This window comes from Octopus bimaculoides, chromosome 4, assembly GCF_001194135.2.
Source record: "Octopus bimaculoides isolate UCB-OBI-ISO-001 chromosome 4, ASM119413v2, whole genome shotgun sequence".
NCBI lineage: Eukaryota > Metazoa > Mollusca > Cephalopoda > Octopoda > Octopodidae > Octopus > Octopus bimaculoides.
This window is the reverse complement of record NC_068984.1, coordinates 58,933,681-58,952,100: the sequence shown is the minus strand read 5'-3', so window position 1 is coordinate 58,952,100 and position 18,420 is coordinate 58,933,681. Positions and strand designations below refer to the sequence as shown.

Below are 18,420 nucleotides of genomic sequence, written 5' to 3'. Positions count from 1 at the left end.
GTTAGGGTGTGGCACTTTTTCACGCAGCTATCCTCCTCCATTCTCACCACATGTCCATACCAGCGCAATCGTCTCTCTTGCACGCCACAACTGATGCTTCTAATGTTCAGCTTTTCTCTCAAGATACTTACACTCTGACGGGTATTCACATTGACATTACACATCCAACGGAGCATACTGGCTTCATTCCTTGCGAGCTTACGTATGTCCTCAGCAGTTACAGCCCATGTTTCACTGCCATGTAGCATGGTTGTTCGTACGCATGCGTCATACAGTCTGCCTTTTACTCTGAGTGAGAGTCCCTTTGTCGCCAGCAGGGAGCAGGGGTAAGAGCTCTAAATGTAGTAAACAAAGCAATCCACACACATTATGAGTGAATGGATAGTGAAGCAATAGCTGGGTAAAAATTTAGGTCTTTAACAGTAAAAGTGGCTGAGTTATTTGTTTGATTTCAGAAAGTTCTGGATTGCGTTTAGCTATTTGCTTTGCTTGTCTTCATATGTTGTGACTATTAGAGAAAGCAAATAAAAATATTTCTATTTTAGCATTAGATTCACAATTTTTTGAAGGGAAGGTGAAGTTGATTACATTGACTCCAGTGCTCAGCTGGTATTTGTTTTACTGATCCCAAAAGGCAGAGTTGATCTCAGCAACATTTAAACTCAGAATGTAAAGAGATGCCAGATCCAAAGAAGCTTTAAGGAACTGTATTCATCTTCATTTTTCATAGCATTAAGCAGATGAAAGATAAACCTGCCTTTGATATGATGCTGGTCCATTTCAAAGTGGGTCAGGTAGTTATTCTCAACAGCTTGATGAACCAAGACATGTACATCTAAGTGTGCTTTCTAAATACACAATGAAAAGCTTGCAGTGGATTACAAGCTTAATAGTTCTATTAGTAGATCTGTTGTTTCATATCAGAGTAAAAGAATTAATATACTGATGATTGATGATGTTAGCAAAAGAAATTCTGAGCAATGAGAAACATCTGAAACATTTGAAATACCAACATTGAAAGCCAACAATTATATCCTACATCATCTCAGTTGTACCACTCCAATCAATATGCACACAACCAAAGGCCCTAAGGGGATTCAGTTGAAGGTAATATAAAGTGTATAGCAAGCAATAGTTGGTTGGCTGGTTGATCAGCTATTACTCAGCTGACAAATGGTGGAAATCATTAGAATATGAAGGTAAATCACATATAGCAAGTTTTCAATTTACAATTATTGCACATATTGAAAGCCCTTAGTTGTTTTTTTAACAATGCATAGGCATACCTTGTACATTCAGCTCACATGCAATATGATCATATACTCCAAATAATTATGTCATCCCCACCCAATTGTAAGCATTTTATTTTAGTCATCAGTATTCAAACTTAAAATTAGGATCCAAAAGTCTTGAGGATTCTGATTTCCTACCAATTGAATAAAAGCCCTGTTTAAATGACACATACATAAAGGTATATATATATATATATATATATATATATGTGTGTGTGTGTGTGTGTGTGTGTGTGTGTGTGTGTGTGTGTGTGTGTGTGTGTGTGTGTGTGTGTGTGTGTGTATATATAAAGCACATATGCAAGCACATACTAATATATATGTATGACACACACCACACACTCTCTTGCAATTCACATGCATGCTTATACATATATATGCACACACAATGAGAGAGACAGGAGAGAGAGGGAGTGTGGGCTCAGTTTCTCACACATATAAAGCACTGTGAAATAAACTAGTGCCACAGAGTAAAGGGAGTGATTATAAGATGAGAGTAAATGTAAAATCTGTAAATAGGCTAGTGTGTTCAGATATAAAAGAATTTTGTGAATTTGAGAGAGGAGAACAGGATATGAGAAACGAATGACAAGGAGAATGTTCTGCAGTACTAAACTGAAAAGTCTGATAGGTACAAGAGAATTTTTGATGAAGTAAAAAGGAAGCTTGTATGACAGTTTAGTTAGCGCAAATCAACAGTGGTGTGACAGTAAAAGGAATATCTAACAAACAAATTCACTTTGTTTGAAAATAAAACTATTGCAGTAGTCATTCTCAATAGTATTTCAGATATATAAACAGATGAGTTAGTTAACTGACAAGTGACTGCCCTCTCTCTCTCTCTCTCTCTCCTTTTTTTTATGTTTTGGCAAGATGTTACAGGGACAACCATGCTTATCTATGGAAACACATTGATATATGATTAACTAATAGGTGTGCATGTAAGTGTGTGTGTATGTGTCTGCATACACACATGTATTCATATAAGTCTTTAAAAATGGGTTATTCAATGTTAGAGACATGCCAAGGAAGAATCATGCTGACAGAAGACTTTGCCCTGTGAACTATGTAGACAATAAAGTGTAGTCTTAATCTGCCAAGAACACGGACACAGTGAATTAGTAAATATAAGGAAACAGTTTCTGAGGGCAACAAGGCACCAAATAACATTTCTAAGTCAGAATATTATGTAACGTTTGAGTGACTAACACATAAAATGGCACATTATCATACTTTTTATGTAATGTTCTGTACTTTGAAAACTGTTTACAATATTCCCAGTACATAAAACATTTGCTCTCAGTGATAATATTTATCATTTCTTTGCTTAAGTTTCTCTCAAAGAATTAGAAAAATACACTTGGGCCTCAAATTTTGTTCTTTCTTTCTTTCTTTATCTATTCATATCTGACAAAGAAGTGATAATGGTACAGGTGTTAAATACAAAGCTCTTGTTTTTCTGTGTCATTATGCTACGTGTATTTTCTTAATTAAATAGAGCAAATTGGATGTCTAAATTATTGTAGGATTGAGCATTGTGAAAGCATCACCATGTAACCCATTGGATCAGGAGAGCATTGCTGAACACTTAGATCTTTAAATAGTGATTCAGAGAAAAATAAATTGGATTGATAAGATTATAATCTTATTAGCAGCAATTCATCTAAGAGATTTAGACATTTAATCATACATTAGACTTGTTTCCAAATTGCTTTTTCTGGGCCAACCTATGAGAAGATTTTATCTTAATACTGTAATTAACAATATATACATTAATTATAGTTACTGCATGTCACATGTAGTAGGAAAATGTATTTGAAGTAACCCACATGGAAAGAGCCATAGGAAAGAGTATTTCAAGATGTTTCTATTACCTATTAACAATAGCAACATGGACTGAGTCAGGTCTTAAGCTAATTGTCTCTTTTAGGTATACAAAGCAAACCCTATATGTACTATGAATTGTAGACATGAACTGTATCAACTTAGCCAGATATAATTCTCTTAGAAAGCTTAAGGATAACTGGTTTAAGACGAGATTTCCACATTGGTGTGGCTGAGATGCTAGGGTTAGAACAATAATTTTTAAAGGTGTTTGTTCTTTTTACCATTAACCACTCATCTATAAAGTAAAAGTGGAATTAGGTGCCTCACTGAGTGCAGCCAGCACAGCAACTTAACTTTCCAACCATTATGCTTCATGAGGCACTCTCCCTCCCCAGCTAGAAAAAGCAAATGAAAGCAGAAATAGTGATTATACACTCTTGGTATAGGACATACATAAATGATAGGTGAAAAAAAGAATGAAAAGAAAATGATATTGATAAACAATTTATGGTACAAAAGTGCTCAATGTTAAAGAAAAGGAACCAATTAAAAAAAGGAAAAGAAAGAATCAAATCAGGTGCAGAAATTCATTAATATCAATCTAACAATCTTTTCTTTTCAGTGGTAAAACTAAAATCATAAAAACCAGTGAAGTTACTAATGGGTCATCAATATTAAGGTGGTGACTACACTAGAAAAATCATTGATTTTTTTTACCTGCATTGTTATATGTTGCCTTGATTTACTCTACAACTCAGCCATCAGTCAGATACTTTTATTCATAAGGGTGGTTTAGTTATACAGATAGATTTATGTCTGTTATAAAATATACTGTGTAAATGGATAAAAAAGGAATAAAAAAATCTCTAAATTGAATAAGTGTTGCACTTAACTCAAGGAGTGTTTTAACGCTCAGTCTGCTAGTACCTCATTAATGACACATTATCAGTGCTTATTACAAATAGTTCTGCTCTAAGTAGCCTTTCTAATGTCTTGTAAACCAGTAGTCCCTAACATGTAATGTATCCACAATAATGAGACAGCCTGCCAGTTATACTGCTTTTGATGTGCTTTTTATAAATCTGTTATTTTCCCCCTCATATTATAAGCTACAGAAACTTTTCAGTTGGTAGTGGAGGAAGGAGCAATTAACTTTATCTTATCTGCCCCCATCAATTCATACTCTGTGTTTAGCAGAATTTTACTTTTTTTTCACTTCTCTTCACAAAGGCTGACAAAAGAAATAAAATAAATTCATTTGCAAATTATAAAAATAAAATAAAAAAGAGAGTAAAAAAATTATAAAGCAATCTACTTAACTAAATGAACTTCAGAAGATATCTACATCAATACAATTCTAAAATTTAACCAAAATCATAGCCAGACTTAGCATTTCCTATTTATTGCTCCAAAATATTAATTTGTTCCAACTTCATGCTGTGGCACGGAAGGAAAGCCATAATATAGACAAGAAATGTTATCTTTCAGTGAGTTCTCACTAAAAATACTTCACATTTTAGTAAAAAAATCAATAAGCTAGTAATTTTATATAGGTAATTTTCAACCTCATTATCAGAAATTCACTCAAAAATAGACAGTTAAACCAATAATAAAATACTCAACATTTACAGATACATTCTACATAGGTAATTAAGATTGAATTCTTTAATCAGTAATTTGAATTAATCAATAAAATTTGATTACAAGACAAGCTAATACATTGGCATAAGCAATAAAGAAGAAATATAGGTATTTTGATAATATTTGAGTGTCACTCAGTCTGTTTGCCTGCTTGTGCATTATATATCAGCAAAACTGAGTCAGTCAATTACATCTAGAAATTCTATGAGCTGGCATAACATGTGTATAATTTAATCTTCCAATCATATTGACCATTTTTAAGAAGTCAGCATTGAAAATGCTTCTCCAAAAGATATGATAAAAATAGATCTTTCATTCAATAATTTCAGTTATAAGAATGCTGGAAACCTCATCCTCCATGAGCTGTTTATCTTATTTTTATGTTTTCTGTGAGATAGGAATGTGACCTAAGCAGGCTATCACAGAGACCAAGAAAGATACAAATAGAACTCTACCAATTTAAAGTGTGATGTTGCCAAAGCTAATGCAGAACTTTTACCATGTATATATAGATACATAATAGAATTATGTGCATGTACATATGTGTGTGTGTGTGGCCTGCATGCATGTGTAGGTAGATATATAATTATAACACTTCAAATAAGAGGAAATTTATATTTCAAGATACATAGAAAGTCAATGTAAAGAAGAAAAAGTAAACAGAAATAAATGGTATTTATATGCATGTGTCTGTGTGCACATTATGAAATAAATCATTCATTACTCACATTTAACAATGTAGCTGTTCGTGAGAGATTAGAGTAACAGTGACATTGATGTGGGTGATATTTTCTCTGATAATCTCATTAAATATTTGGTTGTTGCAGAGGACAGAACAATGCAGCAGTCTCTATAAAAATATCTCCAAAATCTAGGCTAGCAATTGAAGGAATATGTCATTATTGTGCCAGGCCTCTATATCAATTGATGTACTATCATTTGAATCAGCAACAAAAGCAATTACTAATACTAACATTGAGATAACTGAGTTTAAATTAATCTTCATAGACGTTGTACTTACTTAAGGTATTCACTGTTTGTTTAATAATTAATATTTAATGATATATCTTCAAAACATGTACATAATCAAAAGAATGTATAACAAGGATTTCTAACTTTGGAGTAGAATGCAAAATTGATTCAGTTTTCTCCTGGTATATTACTCGTACTTGATCCTGTGTTTTAATGTTGATGTTGTTTAACCCTCAAGTTAACTCTGAGAAAGTAAACCTATGACCAAGGATGTTCCATCTATAGCTATCCTTTTCTTTTTTCAGTTTATCTAGACCTACTTTATCTAATATGCCCTTTTTGTGAAGATACTTGTGTATGATTCAAGGAAAGATTTAACAGCTAACTCTAGCGTCCCCTACAAAGGTCAAGATCACATCACATAAGAACATTGCGGCACAATTTCTTCACTGCAAATGGCCCTGCTCTTTTCAATGTTATCTCAAAAGAAGTACCTGGACAAATGCCTACACCTGTATACATCTCTGCCAACAACAATTCTCTGCTTGAGTGGTCCATGGTGTCCTGTTAAAAGACTTTTCCAGGTGGTGCTATTGAGTTAGCCATGGCCTGGGCTGATAACGGCTGAAACCAGTCTAAGTTATCTAAGTTATCCCAACTAACTAGCCTCTTCATTACTAAATTTTGATTTGTATCTACTAAAAAAGAAAAGCATAAAAAAGTAAATAATAACAGTATTACTTCAGATTAGTTTTCTTGTTCAGAGTGTAGTAAAGAAGCTTGGCTTGCAATTAAGTGACTTTAAGGTAACCTGTCTCTTAGTACATTGAGCAAGTGTTTTCTACCATTGCCACAGGATGACCAAGGATTTGTGGGTGAAATTTGGACGATGTAACTACACAGGAGCCCTTCAAATGAATGGATGGATGAACACTCAGACACATACACATAGAACTGCTGAAACTGTGCTTTTATAGAGTGTCTAAACTAATTTAATATTTATGATCATAAACCTTAACCATCTACTTTATCATGTGCTACAATTGTTTGTATGTTGATAACCTTTTTTAAAATCATAATAACATTGAGAATTTCATGGTTGAAACTATGTTAAATGATATTATAAAAAATAAAACATAAAATTATCTTTATACAGTCTAGGGTTAAGTGTTACAAAATATCAAAGATTCTCACATGGCAGGTGAGACAGATATAAACAAAGTAGCTAGTATACTGAGACTTTAAGGCACTAATTTGAATGGAAGAAGCCTATCTTGTTTTAATTTTTTATTATCCTATTGATTCACCAAGAACCGTTAAATTATAGAACTCAGTGCATAGATATGGAGCATTTCACAATACAATGTAAATGAAAAGGCTCATAATTGCTTGTAATCAGCATTTCTTGTTTCTGTTATTTCAGCCTGTAATCCCAAACTGTTTTCTTTTGAATTAACTGTTGTTTTGAATATATTTTACAATATTGTACAAACACTATCAACATTTTTTCTCCAAATCACGTCAGAAATCAAAGAAGCTAGTACTTATACAAAAGATATCTAACTTCATGGATACAAAGTGCTGATAATTCAGTTCTTTTGTTCAAACTCCAACTTCGTGGAAACACAATTCTTAATTTTTCACTGAAACAAATATCATACCACATTTTGGATTTGAAGCTGCCATTCCAGTAGTGTTGCACCTTATCTACAGTTGACCAGGTAATTTTGAAATCATTGAAAACACAAGAACCATATAAATTTAAACAATGCCATAAAACAATAAATCTTTGAATGTCAATTCAGGTGCTGCAATATATATTTTTAGGTTCATCTCTGTTGCTTGTTTCTAATTCAGCACAGTACATTATCAACTTTGCTAAACAGTTACCATCAAATGGACAATTCTCCTGAATTCTGAAGTAACATGATTGATATTAGCCAGCTGTTTGTCTTTTTCATTTAGCTTAACAACTGAAATTCTGAATAGCTAACCTTAACACAATTCCTATTTAATATCTTGCCATAGTTATGATCAGGTGAAAATCAAAGAACTCTCAAGCTATATTAGTTCTTACTACTAGAACAAATATTGAATTATACAATAAAATATATTTTTTCCTATTCCTGTTGACTAAATTGCACTCACAAAGTATTAGTCAACTATGACTGTGGTAGAAGCACTTGTCCGAGGCAGAATCAAACCTAGAACAATATAGTTGTGAAGAGAACTTCTTCTTTAATTACACAGACAAGGTTGCACCATCTTTACTGTAGACATGCTACTGTAAATATAAGAAGAGGTGGTGACCACTTTAAAAACATATACTGAGCAAGCTATAGAACTAGACAGAAGTTTTATAATCTCTTGTCTATACAGTCACTCAGTCTTCTTGATTTAAAGAAAAATCATTTATATGATAGCAATGTTTAGGATTCTGAGCATTAAAACCTAGAAAGCTTAATACTGATTTTTAAAACTTTCACAAGATTCTTTCGTAGGTATGGAAATGTTAGCAAATGATTTTCAGACAATATGTCATTGATTTACACAATAGTCAGATTAGATTTCAAGTTTTTTTTACATAGGTATTAAATGCAGAATTTATTATATCAAACAATAAAGAATCAAAATATCAGTCCTAACAACATTAATGCAAATGTATATGCCTGCTGATATTGCAGAGGTTTTTAAGTGTCTTGCTTTAGCTTCAATCTCATGGAATTAAACAGAACAGGAATAAGCTATTAGTCTATCAGAGATAACATTCCCAGATGATGTGATATTTGGTCTTAACAGCTAGATGAATTGCAATAATGTAGAATAAAATGTTCTTCCCAGAGACATGACCAGATATATACAGTAGATTTGAACTAATGATCTATGAGTTGGAGGTACAATACCTTAACCACTTAGCTGTTTTACCTCTGCTGACAATAGTGAAATTTCAGGATATGGACATTAGTCTCAATTTGAAAATATATTTAGTCTTTTCTCTTTATTTTTAAAATTAAATAGTTAAATCTAATAAGTATACAATATTTCCACCCAAAAAGTAGGAAATTGTAGGTAAGAAAGTCATTTGTGCTATATTCAAAATTCATTTCCGTCAGAAAATTCATCTGATCTTTAACATGTATGCTTCATTTTAATTTTTAATTAAGAAAATATCCTTGACACCTGATACTTCTTACAAAAATATTTGAAAGCATCACAGATACATATGTAAAGTTCAACTAGTTAACTCATTTCCTATCTCCTTTAAATCACCTCTATCCACTGAAAACTCTTGTTTTATTCCCTAACACTGTCACAAACAGTAGTTGTTATCTCTCTTGAATGCAATGCATATTACCACATGAACACACATTGTCATTGCTTCAACTCACTTATACACAACTTGCTACTAGTTACTCAAAGGAGCATCTTAGTACATTATCTTCAATGCAATGCTGACTGTTTCCCTATTGTATGGATTTCCAATACAGATTTTCAGCTTAACACTACATTAAGCAGCTAAAAACAAAAGGATATTTCTAGATCTAATTTTTATATTAAATATGGATATGATAAGTTTGGCATTTTACAACAAAATGCTTTTCGTACACAAAGCATTTTGTTGTAAAATGCCACTCTAAAAGCAAAATGATACTGTATTTCATTTAAAAGAACAAAATGTATTGACCAAATTCAAAATACAATGCTTCAGACAGAACTAGAGCCTTAAATGAATAGAGTTTGGTTTTGACACTTTGACTATTCATTTACTGCAACTCTTATGTACTGAAATATGAATAGAATCTATTGAAAGAGACAGACTTGTTAATAAAGTATGAAACAAATTTCAGGGTACATTTTGAAATGTTTTGATCTCTTGTAATATTTTAGCAAAGCATTGGAACTGTTCCAATAGTTGATAAAAGGAAACAATTAAAAAGAGATATATTAACCCAAAATTTAATTGAATGTATATTGAACAGTAATACATAGGTTAAAAAATACTACCATGCAAAATTTTGACATGGCTAAAATAATATTTTATGTATTCTTAGATCCTTAAGTTTTATTTAATGACTTATGAATTTCTTCATTTTTTTCAGAGATCAGTTTGGTTTGAAATATAAAATGTATTTCCAAATGTTAAAATCTTACATAAGGTATATTTTTTTGGTTCTCATTAACACTATGCATAAGGCTAAACTTAAGCATGTATCATCAAATGTTCCACTTCAAACAAGTCCATGGGTAAGGAAGATTTATAGGTCATTATCACCATAATGAAAACTACTGAACCTAAAACCTTTCACCAAAATTGGCTGTCTAATCATGAATAACTAAAAAGTGTAATATTTCTGATAACATTGTATGGCAACACCAAGCAGAGAAACCAGTCTTTCCAATGGGTAATGATGGATTCTATTTTTAATGATAATTTTGTCTTAGCTTTGCTTCATCAAAGTCTTCTTTCTGTTTACTTTCTAAGAATGGAATATTCTTCTTATAATAGCAAAAATACTATAACTGAAGCCTTTCTCTAATTGCAATAGATTATCTCAGTGTTCTGGAACATAGTAAACAACAGGTCGGAAACAAAATGACGGAAGAAAAGTATCAATTGTACTTATCTCTACCAGTTTAACTTCAAAGACAAGGAAAAGCAAATTCTTTTAATGCAAAGTAATATCCAGTTTGCAAAATATTTCTTTAGTGTTGGTTTGTTACCTACATTCTAACATACACTAACTATATCTACTCCCCCACCCAAACACCCTGCATCTCTCTCTCCTTCTCTCTCTTTCCCTCTTGCAATTTATCATTATATACATATTAATCACAGATGCACACACACACACACACACACACAAAGGCAGAGGGATAGATAAGAAAAGAGATGGCTGGATAGTTGCATTTAAAGATGATAGCATTGATAGGAGGTTGTTATTATAAAACATATCCATCTATAAAACTTTTACTGCAGTTATACATGCTCTGGCACAAAATATATCATTACATGTTTATATAGTGTGCTTGTACAGTGATGTAAAAACATGTTTGTATCAAAATCAGTACATTCCTGGTAAGTATTTTATTGAACCAAGAGAGATGAAAAGCCAAGTCAAATATTGGCAACATTTAAATAGACAAACTTGAGTGAGCCAGCAATGCATTGGAAAGCATCTAGTTTAAGTACACTACAATATGTGGCAATATGATTCACATCTTTACTGATATGACAGCCACAATTATATTCACATTCCAAAGCATAAAGAGACTACATTATGAATGTCAATATTTATTATTCGAATCTAAAAGCAATTATTAATTTACGGACACAAACATAAAAAAATTAGGTTTTTAATCAGTATGAAAATAAAATTGAGATCTTGAAATATGAAGTGAATGAGGCACTTGAAATTGGGAGCTATCCATGAGAAGTGACAAATGGTGCAATTTCTTTAAATAAGTAATGATAAAAAAAGATAGATGGCAAAGTTAATGGGGGATATTGAAGTTAAGAGAGTTCAGAATGTGGAATTGGAAAATAAGGGATGATAGTAAATAGTTTTAATGCTAGAATGTTAGTTTGATTAATAAAAAGTTATTGATGAAAGGAAAAAAATCAGTCAGAGTTGATAAATTCATAAGGATATAGTTCATGGAGAGAGGAGGATTAAGGAAGCAATTAGTTCCAGGGATAGTATATACAAATAGAAATTTACGAGGTGGTTCATTTGCTGAACTTAATCTGAGAATTTTCAAATATTCAAAGGTAGAACTTTGTTTTCTCAGTGCTTATCTACAGTTGGAGCACTTTGTCATTTTGTGTAGAAGCAAACACCTCTGTTATATCTCACATCAAAAAGTATGAGATTCAGGATATTTCAAGAGGGGTCTTGATCACTTTGGAAATATTGAAGAGAAGGTATTCTGGGTGGTTATTACAGGAATTTAAGAGAGATCTTTATGAGATGAAGTACAGAAAAATGTGTTCCTACATTCTAAGATATAGACCGATGAACAGAATAAGATAGAAAAGACTGGTACACAGCAGGTACTAATTAAAGTATGTATTTTTCTAAGTTACTTATGCATTTTGCCATGTTTGTTGTTGTGTCTGTTTAATTTCTAGTTAACTTTCATCCAGCAGATCAATGGTCAAAGACAGTCTTTTGCATATCAAGAACCACATTTTATAATGTATGCTTCCTATTTTAAAACAGCAGGGGCTGATATGAAGGAAATTTGGTTGCTATTTTCTAGCAGATCAAGCTATCACGTAGAGATTCTCTCATTGGTCTGATTTGTCATACTCAGATTCCCTTTGTAATGTATGTTTTAAACAGACATACTTTCACTGCAAAAGAGGAAAGTGAAAGTGCAACTAACTACCCTAAAGGATATACTCTACATAAATAGCAGATATTTTTTAAAGGAATGAGAAAATATATTTGCAAGCTAGAGATATGTTTATGCATGTGTGCATAAACACACACACACACACACTCACCCTCATCATTAGTTCTGAAACTGCAGTTTCATCTCATTTGTCAGGCATAATGACTTGAGATGTTATTTAATTATTTCATCTAATCATTTTAGTCTATATCATCTTTGGCTTTCTATCACTAGCATCAGGCCTTTGGATTTATTTATTTACTGACTAAACACACATGCTACTCCTTCATACTGCCATCCCCATCTATCTATCTTCTGTACATTAGCCAATACTTTTGATTGACAGTCACTTTCCAGAATATTCCATTAACCAGTAGAGTGGTCTACATTTGTTATTGATGACTCATACTCTACTTTCACAACGCCAATCAACTATTTAACAATTTTTCTTTTTTCTTTTTCTTTTTTTTTGATGAATATCAAACAGGAAAATGCAAATTAAATTATCACCTTACTTACATATGCAATAAGAAACCCCAACACTTCCTACACCACTGCACTATTGCTTTATCATTTGAGATGGCATACCACTACATGGACATACATAACTTCAAGACATTCACAGAATAAGCTGACAAGTTAGCATGCTTTCAATCAGTAACACTCACTCTACAACTGGCCCACTGATCAACTGCATCATCTTTTTAGTCTCTGTCACCAGTACCACAATTTGCTAACTGTATGTGTGTGTGTATACATGCACACAGTAAGCAAGTTATCTTGCTCTTGCTCTTTATATATATATATATATATATATATATAGGCATCAAATGTTGTGTGCAAGAGAGAAAATTTCGCTGGTTTGATCATGTGATGTGTATGGATGAAGACAGTTATATAAAGAAGTATGTAAAGAACTCTAATTGTGGAGGGTACCTGTAGAAGGGATAGACTCAGGAAGACGTGGGACGATGTTGTTAGAAAGGATCTTTGAATGCTGGGCCTGTCTGAGAAAATGACAAAGGACTAGATGTGGCGATTTGCTGTACTTGATAAGACATGTCAAACTAAGTAAAATTGCTGTCCTCCACACATACAGGCTTGTTCTTTCAGGTGCTGGTGCCACATAAAAAAAGCACCTATGTTGGTGCTACATGAACACACCTGTACCAGTGTTGTGTAAAATGTACTCTTGCCAGTGGCATGTAAAATACACCCAGCACACCCTGTTAAGTGATTGGCATTAGGAAGGCATCTAGACATAGAAACCATGCCACAACAGACAATTGGAGTCTGGACAATTCCCTAGCTAGCCAGCTCCATGTCAAACCATCCAACCCATTCCAGAATGGAAAGCAGAGGTATGAGGATGATGATGATGATGATGACGACGACGACGACGACGACGACGACGACGACGACGACGACGACGACGACGATATATGTGAAGGTGTATGTCCTAGTGACTAGGGCATTTCACTCATGATTGCAAGACTGTAATTTCAATTACTGGAACTGGTAGTGAATTGTATTCTTGAGCAAAACACTTCATTTCATGTTGCTCCAGTTCACTCAAATATATAAATGGGTAATCCTGTGACAAACTGGCATTCTGTTCAGGACCAATGACTGCCTGCCTGCCTAGCCAGCAGGGTGACATCATTTAAAGGCTACAGCAATGCAAGGAAGCACATTATAACCAGCAATGCATGACGACATCCAATAGTCTGTTTGGTATGGTAATTACATATGGTAAAATACTCACCACTTACAAGTGGATGTTGCATTAGAACACACAAATACTGCAATATTTACCAAGAGAGAAAATTCTCATATTGTTTTATGCTACATAAATGCTCATCATAGCCATTGTCAGCAGCAGACAATCACCATGCAGTAGAAGTAGTGATAGCTGTCTGTTGCTGGTGAGAGCTATGATGTGCTTTTATGCACCAAATAACCATATTAGATTTTACTCTCTTGGTAAATATTTCAGTATTTGTGTGTGCTAATGCAACATCCACTTTTAAGTGGTGAATATTTATCTTTTGGTATTAATACTGCTTCTGTCACTCTGTCTGTCTGTCTGTAATGTATGTATGTATGTATGTATGCATGTACGTACATATGTACGTATGTATGTATGTATGTATGTATTTATGTATACATATTGTTGAGACATTCTGTGTATGTATCCATGTAAGTATGTACATACGTACATATGTATGTATGTATGTATGTATGTATGTATGTGTGTGTGTGTGTGTGTGTGTATGTATGTATGTATGTATGTATGTATAAGCAATTTCAGATATTTTCAACTTTTTCACAAGATTAAGGATTTCTTCTCTCTCTTCTATCTTTTTACTTCTTCAAGATCAAGAATAAAACTTTCTACTTACAACAGTATAGTTATCTTTCCAGAATCAAAGAATTCAACAAAACAAGTTCTGATACTCACCTGGAAGAAAAGAGAAAATAAAAAAAGAAAGAATTATTCAAGTGTTTTTATATTAGAGTACATTCTATTTACATTCTGATAAACTTTGTTCACTCACATACTGCATCATTATGTTTTACAATATTTGTTACTAATCACAAGCAGCCACTCAATAAAATAAAACTGACAGTAAAGCAACATAAAAGGACTATAATTTGCCTCCTTATTTTTCTTATAATTATTTTTCATTTTTCAATATTTAGATTTAATGGCATATTTTTTGTCTGTATTTGTCACAAATCTTACATAATGAGGCAAATATTTGCACTCAGTAGAAATATTCTTTTCAATAAGGTCAAAATTGCATAATGCTGCAATGATGCATAAAATAAAACTAAAACAAAATGTATAAAGAACTGAGAAAAAAAAAAGGGTGGGTGGGGAAAGCTGCTGCTGAGATTTTAACTGAAGCACATTTAGATTTAAAATTTGCAGATTTGATTAATTCAAATTAAACAGATAGAAAATAACTTTATATATAATCCATTGAAAACCAATAATTGCAAATGTTTAAAATTTGATGAAACTATTACAATTTTCATAGGAAATAGTCAAAGGAAATATAATCAACTAAAAACATATTTTAGAAATAAAAAATAATGCATAATGTTAGTCAAAAAATAAAATTGTAATAACAAAAAAAAAATCATCTGAAAATTGTAAAACTAAAAGATGAAGAACGAATGCATTAATGTGTCATTTTCATTGAAAATGTAATATTACATCATATAGTAACTCCTGCGTGTAAGCACTGAAGGCAACTAAAGTGAAAAGAATTGTCAGAATCAATTAAATATCCTATCTTCTTCATGTACAGAGACAGAATCCAACATTCAATAAGAAATCAGGCAATAGAATCGGATATGGTTTTTAAATGGTAGGAATTATCAAGTGCTTAAAATGAAGTCTAATTAGAGATTTGAAAAAGTAGTAATTAGTTTTCAAACTCATAAATCAATACACACACACACACACACACACATATATATATATATATATATATATATATACATACATATATATAAATATACATACACAGGTGTGTGTATATGAGTCGGTTTGTTTTTGTCTGTGTGCCAGCTGGTCTCTCAGCCTGCATATGTTCATACTTTAAGCATTTCAAGTGACCTGAAGTAGATATAGCACTATGAATGTAGAAATACTTGTAATTATAGTTATAATAATTTTCTCATATAAGCACATGGCCATAAATTTGTGGGGAGGGGAATAGATAATTATATTGAACCAAGTACATGACTGATAATTTGGCGATCTTATGGTACGAGTCCTAAATATCGGCCTTTTCCGTAAAAAGTGTCTTTGGCGATCTTTACCAAAGATCAGCCTTTTCCGTAACACCTGCACGATCTTCACTACGGTGTTAGGGTTAGGGTTTTACTGTCAGGGTTAGGGTTATGGTTAGGGATGGAATTCCCTAACTGAAACCGTAAAACACAAACCCTAAGCCTAAGCCTAAGCCTAAGCCTAACCCTAACTCTAACCCTAAGCCTAACCCTAACCCTAAACCCTTCAAAATAAATCGTGCTCTCTGTATGTCTTTCGCTTTTATGACGTCGTGTCCCTGTTTCTCTCCAACACTTTTTTACGGAAAAGGCCGATCTTTGGTAAAGATCGCCAGAGGCACTTTTTACGGAAAAGGCCAATATTTAGGACTCATACCGTAAGATCACCTGATAATTTATTTTGTCAAACTTAGAGGGATGAATGGCAAAGCTGACCTCAGCAAGATTTGAACTTAAAATGTAAAGTGTTAGAACAAATATTGCAGAACATTTTGTCTCTAATGAGTCATTCCGCTGTTTTAATCATAGTGATAATAATAAGACTATTTTCTGTTTTCTTTTGTAGAGCCTGGTACTTATTCTCTTGGTCTCTATTGACAAACTGCTAAGTTATGGGACATAAATACACCAACACCAGTTGTCAAGTGGTGTTAGGGGACAAATACATACGCAAAGACGCTCACACACACACAGATATATATGATGGGCTCCTTTCAGGTTTTGTCTACCAAATCCACTCAAAAGTTGTCAAAGATGCCAAGCAGTGGAACTGAAAATGGGACCATGTAGTTGGGAAGCAAACATAACACACAACCATGCCTGTATCTTATTTATTCTACTTACACATTGGTCATAACCTCAACTATTTTCTAATTAGTTGTAGAGCACTTGGTGAATACATCTCTTGATAATATGTGTACCTTGTGAGTTTTATATGCAACTGGTTACCACCTAATTCTGTATCATAAAAGAAGTGATTTCACTTACATCATAAATACCTTTTAGTAAAATTAAGAGTTACAACATCTCATTTCTTCCTCTGAAATATATAGCCTCTGAACCTCTTAGTTTAAACTCATATGAATAGTTGATAGAACTAGTAAGTGAGTGATAGCATGGTTTAACCTTCAGTGAATGGCCTTATTGTACACATTAGGCTATTCATCTCATGTAATGTACCAATATATTGTTCATCCATGAATCAGTGAGAGAAGCCTCTACATGGTCACTAAAAATAATAACCAAATCTCTCTCTTAACCCTTTAGCATTCAGATTACTCTGTCACGTGTAATGCTTATTTATTCACATTGTTTTGAATTAAATATGCATTATCTTGTGGCTCCAATATTTCAACAAAGCGACTGTTTACTTTGATAATGACATTGTAGGGTAGGTGCAAGATGTTGGATCTGGCCAGTTTGAACATAACTGCAGTAGAATATTTTGGCTGGATATCATTAGTTTAAATGGTAATGGGTTAAATTATATACCCTACTGTTTTCAAAAATGAAAGATATATTGTAATTGTAGACACACTATGTCTGAAAAAAAAAACATAAAAAGCAAGATAGGAGGGTCACATATGGAATGTTTTTGAACATAGGTGCACTCAGGGCTGACTTAGGGATAAACTCTAAACCCCTTCCATAAGATATTATCATTACTTGATGAAGGTTAGGCTTCTTAAGGCAAGCCTATTATGACATTTTAAAAACATGAAGAATTCAATTGTGTACTGACTAAAAGAAAAGCTGGGGAGCTACACTGTCTATTGTTTTACCAAGTGAAATCAGAAAGAGATTAAAGATATGAACAACAGGCACTGTTGAGCTAACATTGTGCACAGAATCTAAGGACTTCCATCACAAGATCCTTGTTATAAATAGACAAACTCTCAGAATAAGAGGGAAACCTTAATAGCTTTTTCTGATGCATTAGCCTAAGAAATCAAAAATTATAGTTTAATAGCAGAGAGAGAGGGGGAGGGGGGATAGGGGGAGGGAGAGAGAGAGAGGGAGAGAAGAGTGTGTTTGTGCATGAGACAGAGTGGGAAGGAGGAAGGGAAGAAACTAGCATATGTGAGAGAGAGAAAGAGAAGAAGGAGGAGGCTCTGATATGTGTGAGAGAGAGAAAGAGAGAAAGAGAGAGACAATGAGGGAGAATAGTGTGAGAGAGAAAGAGAGAGACAATGAGGGAGAATAGTGTGAGAGAGAAAGAGAGAGACAAAGAGGGAGGATAGTGAATGAGTGAGTGAGTGAGCAAGAGAAATTTTATCAATATTAAAGAAACTTGTTTCATGAGAATGAGCCATTTAGAGGAGTGAAAGAATCTTTAGAAATACAAAAATAAAAATCCAGAGCAAATATTAATTTGTTTTTACATACAAAGTTTTAGGAAGTGGAAACTCAAGCATATTTAGTCATTCTTACACTAACAATGGAAAAATATATTACAATGAACTTTTCTCATTAGGAAAATCAAATCCAG

The 18,420-nt window shown here is 33.0% G+C and overlaps 1 protein-coding gene across 11 annotated transcripts in view; it reads right to left on the bottom strand.

The window, feature by feature from the left end:
* The window catches only part of LOC106881796 (regulator of G-protein signaling 17), a 378,661-nt gene that overhangs the window by 268,652 nt on the left and 91,589 nt on the right, over positions 1 to 18,420 (bottom strand). Inside the window, exon 1 of one of the 11 annotated variants that reach the window (XM_052967110.1) lies at positions 14,531 to 14,595. The exons of the other annotated variants lie outside the window; for them this stretch is intronic. The gene's annotated coding sequence lies outside the window, so the exon portion shown is untranslated. Of the gene's footprint in view, positions 1 to 14,530; positions 14,596 to 18,420 lie in introns of those variants that run through there. 11 annotated transcript variants of the gene reach the window in all.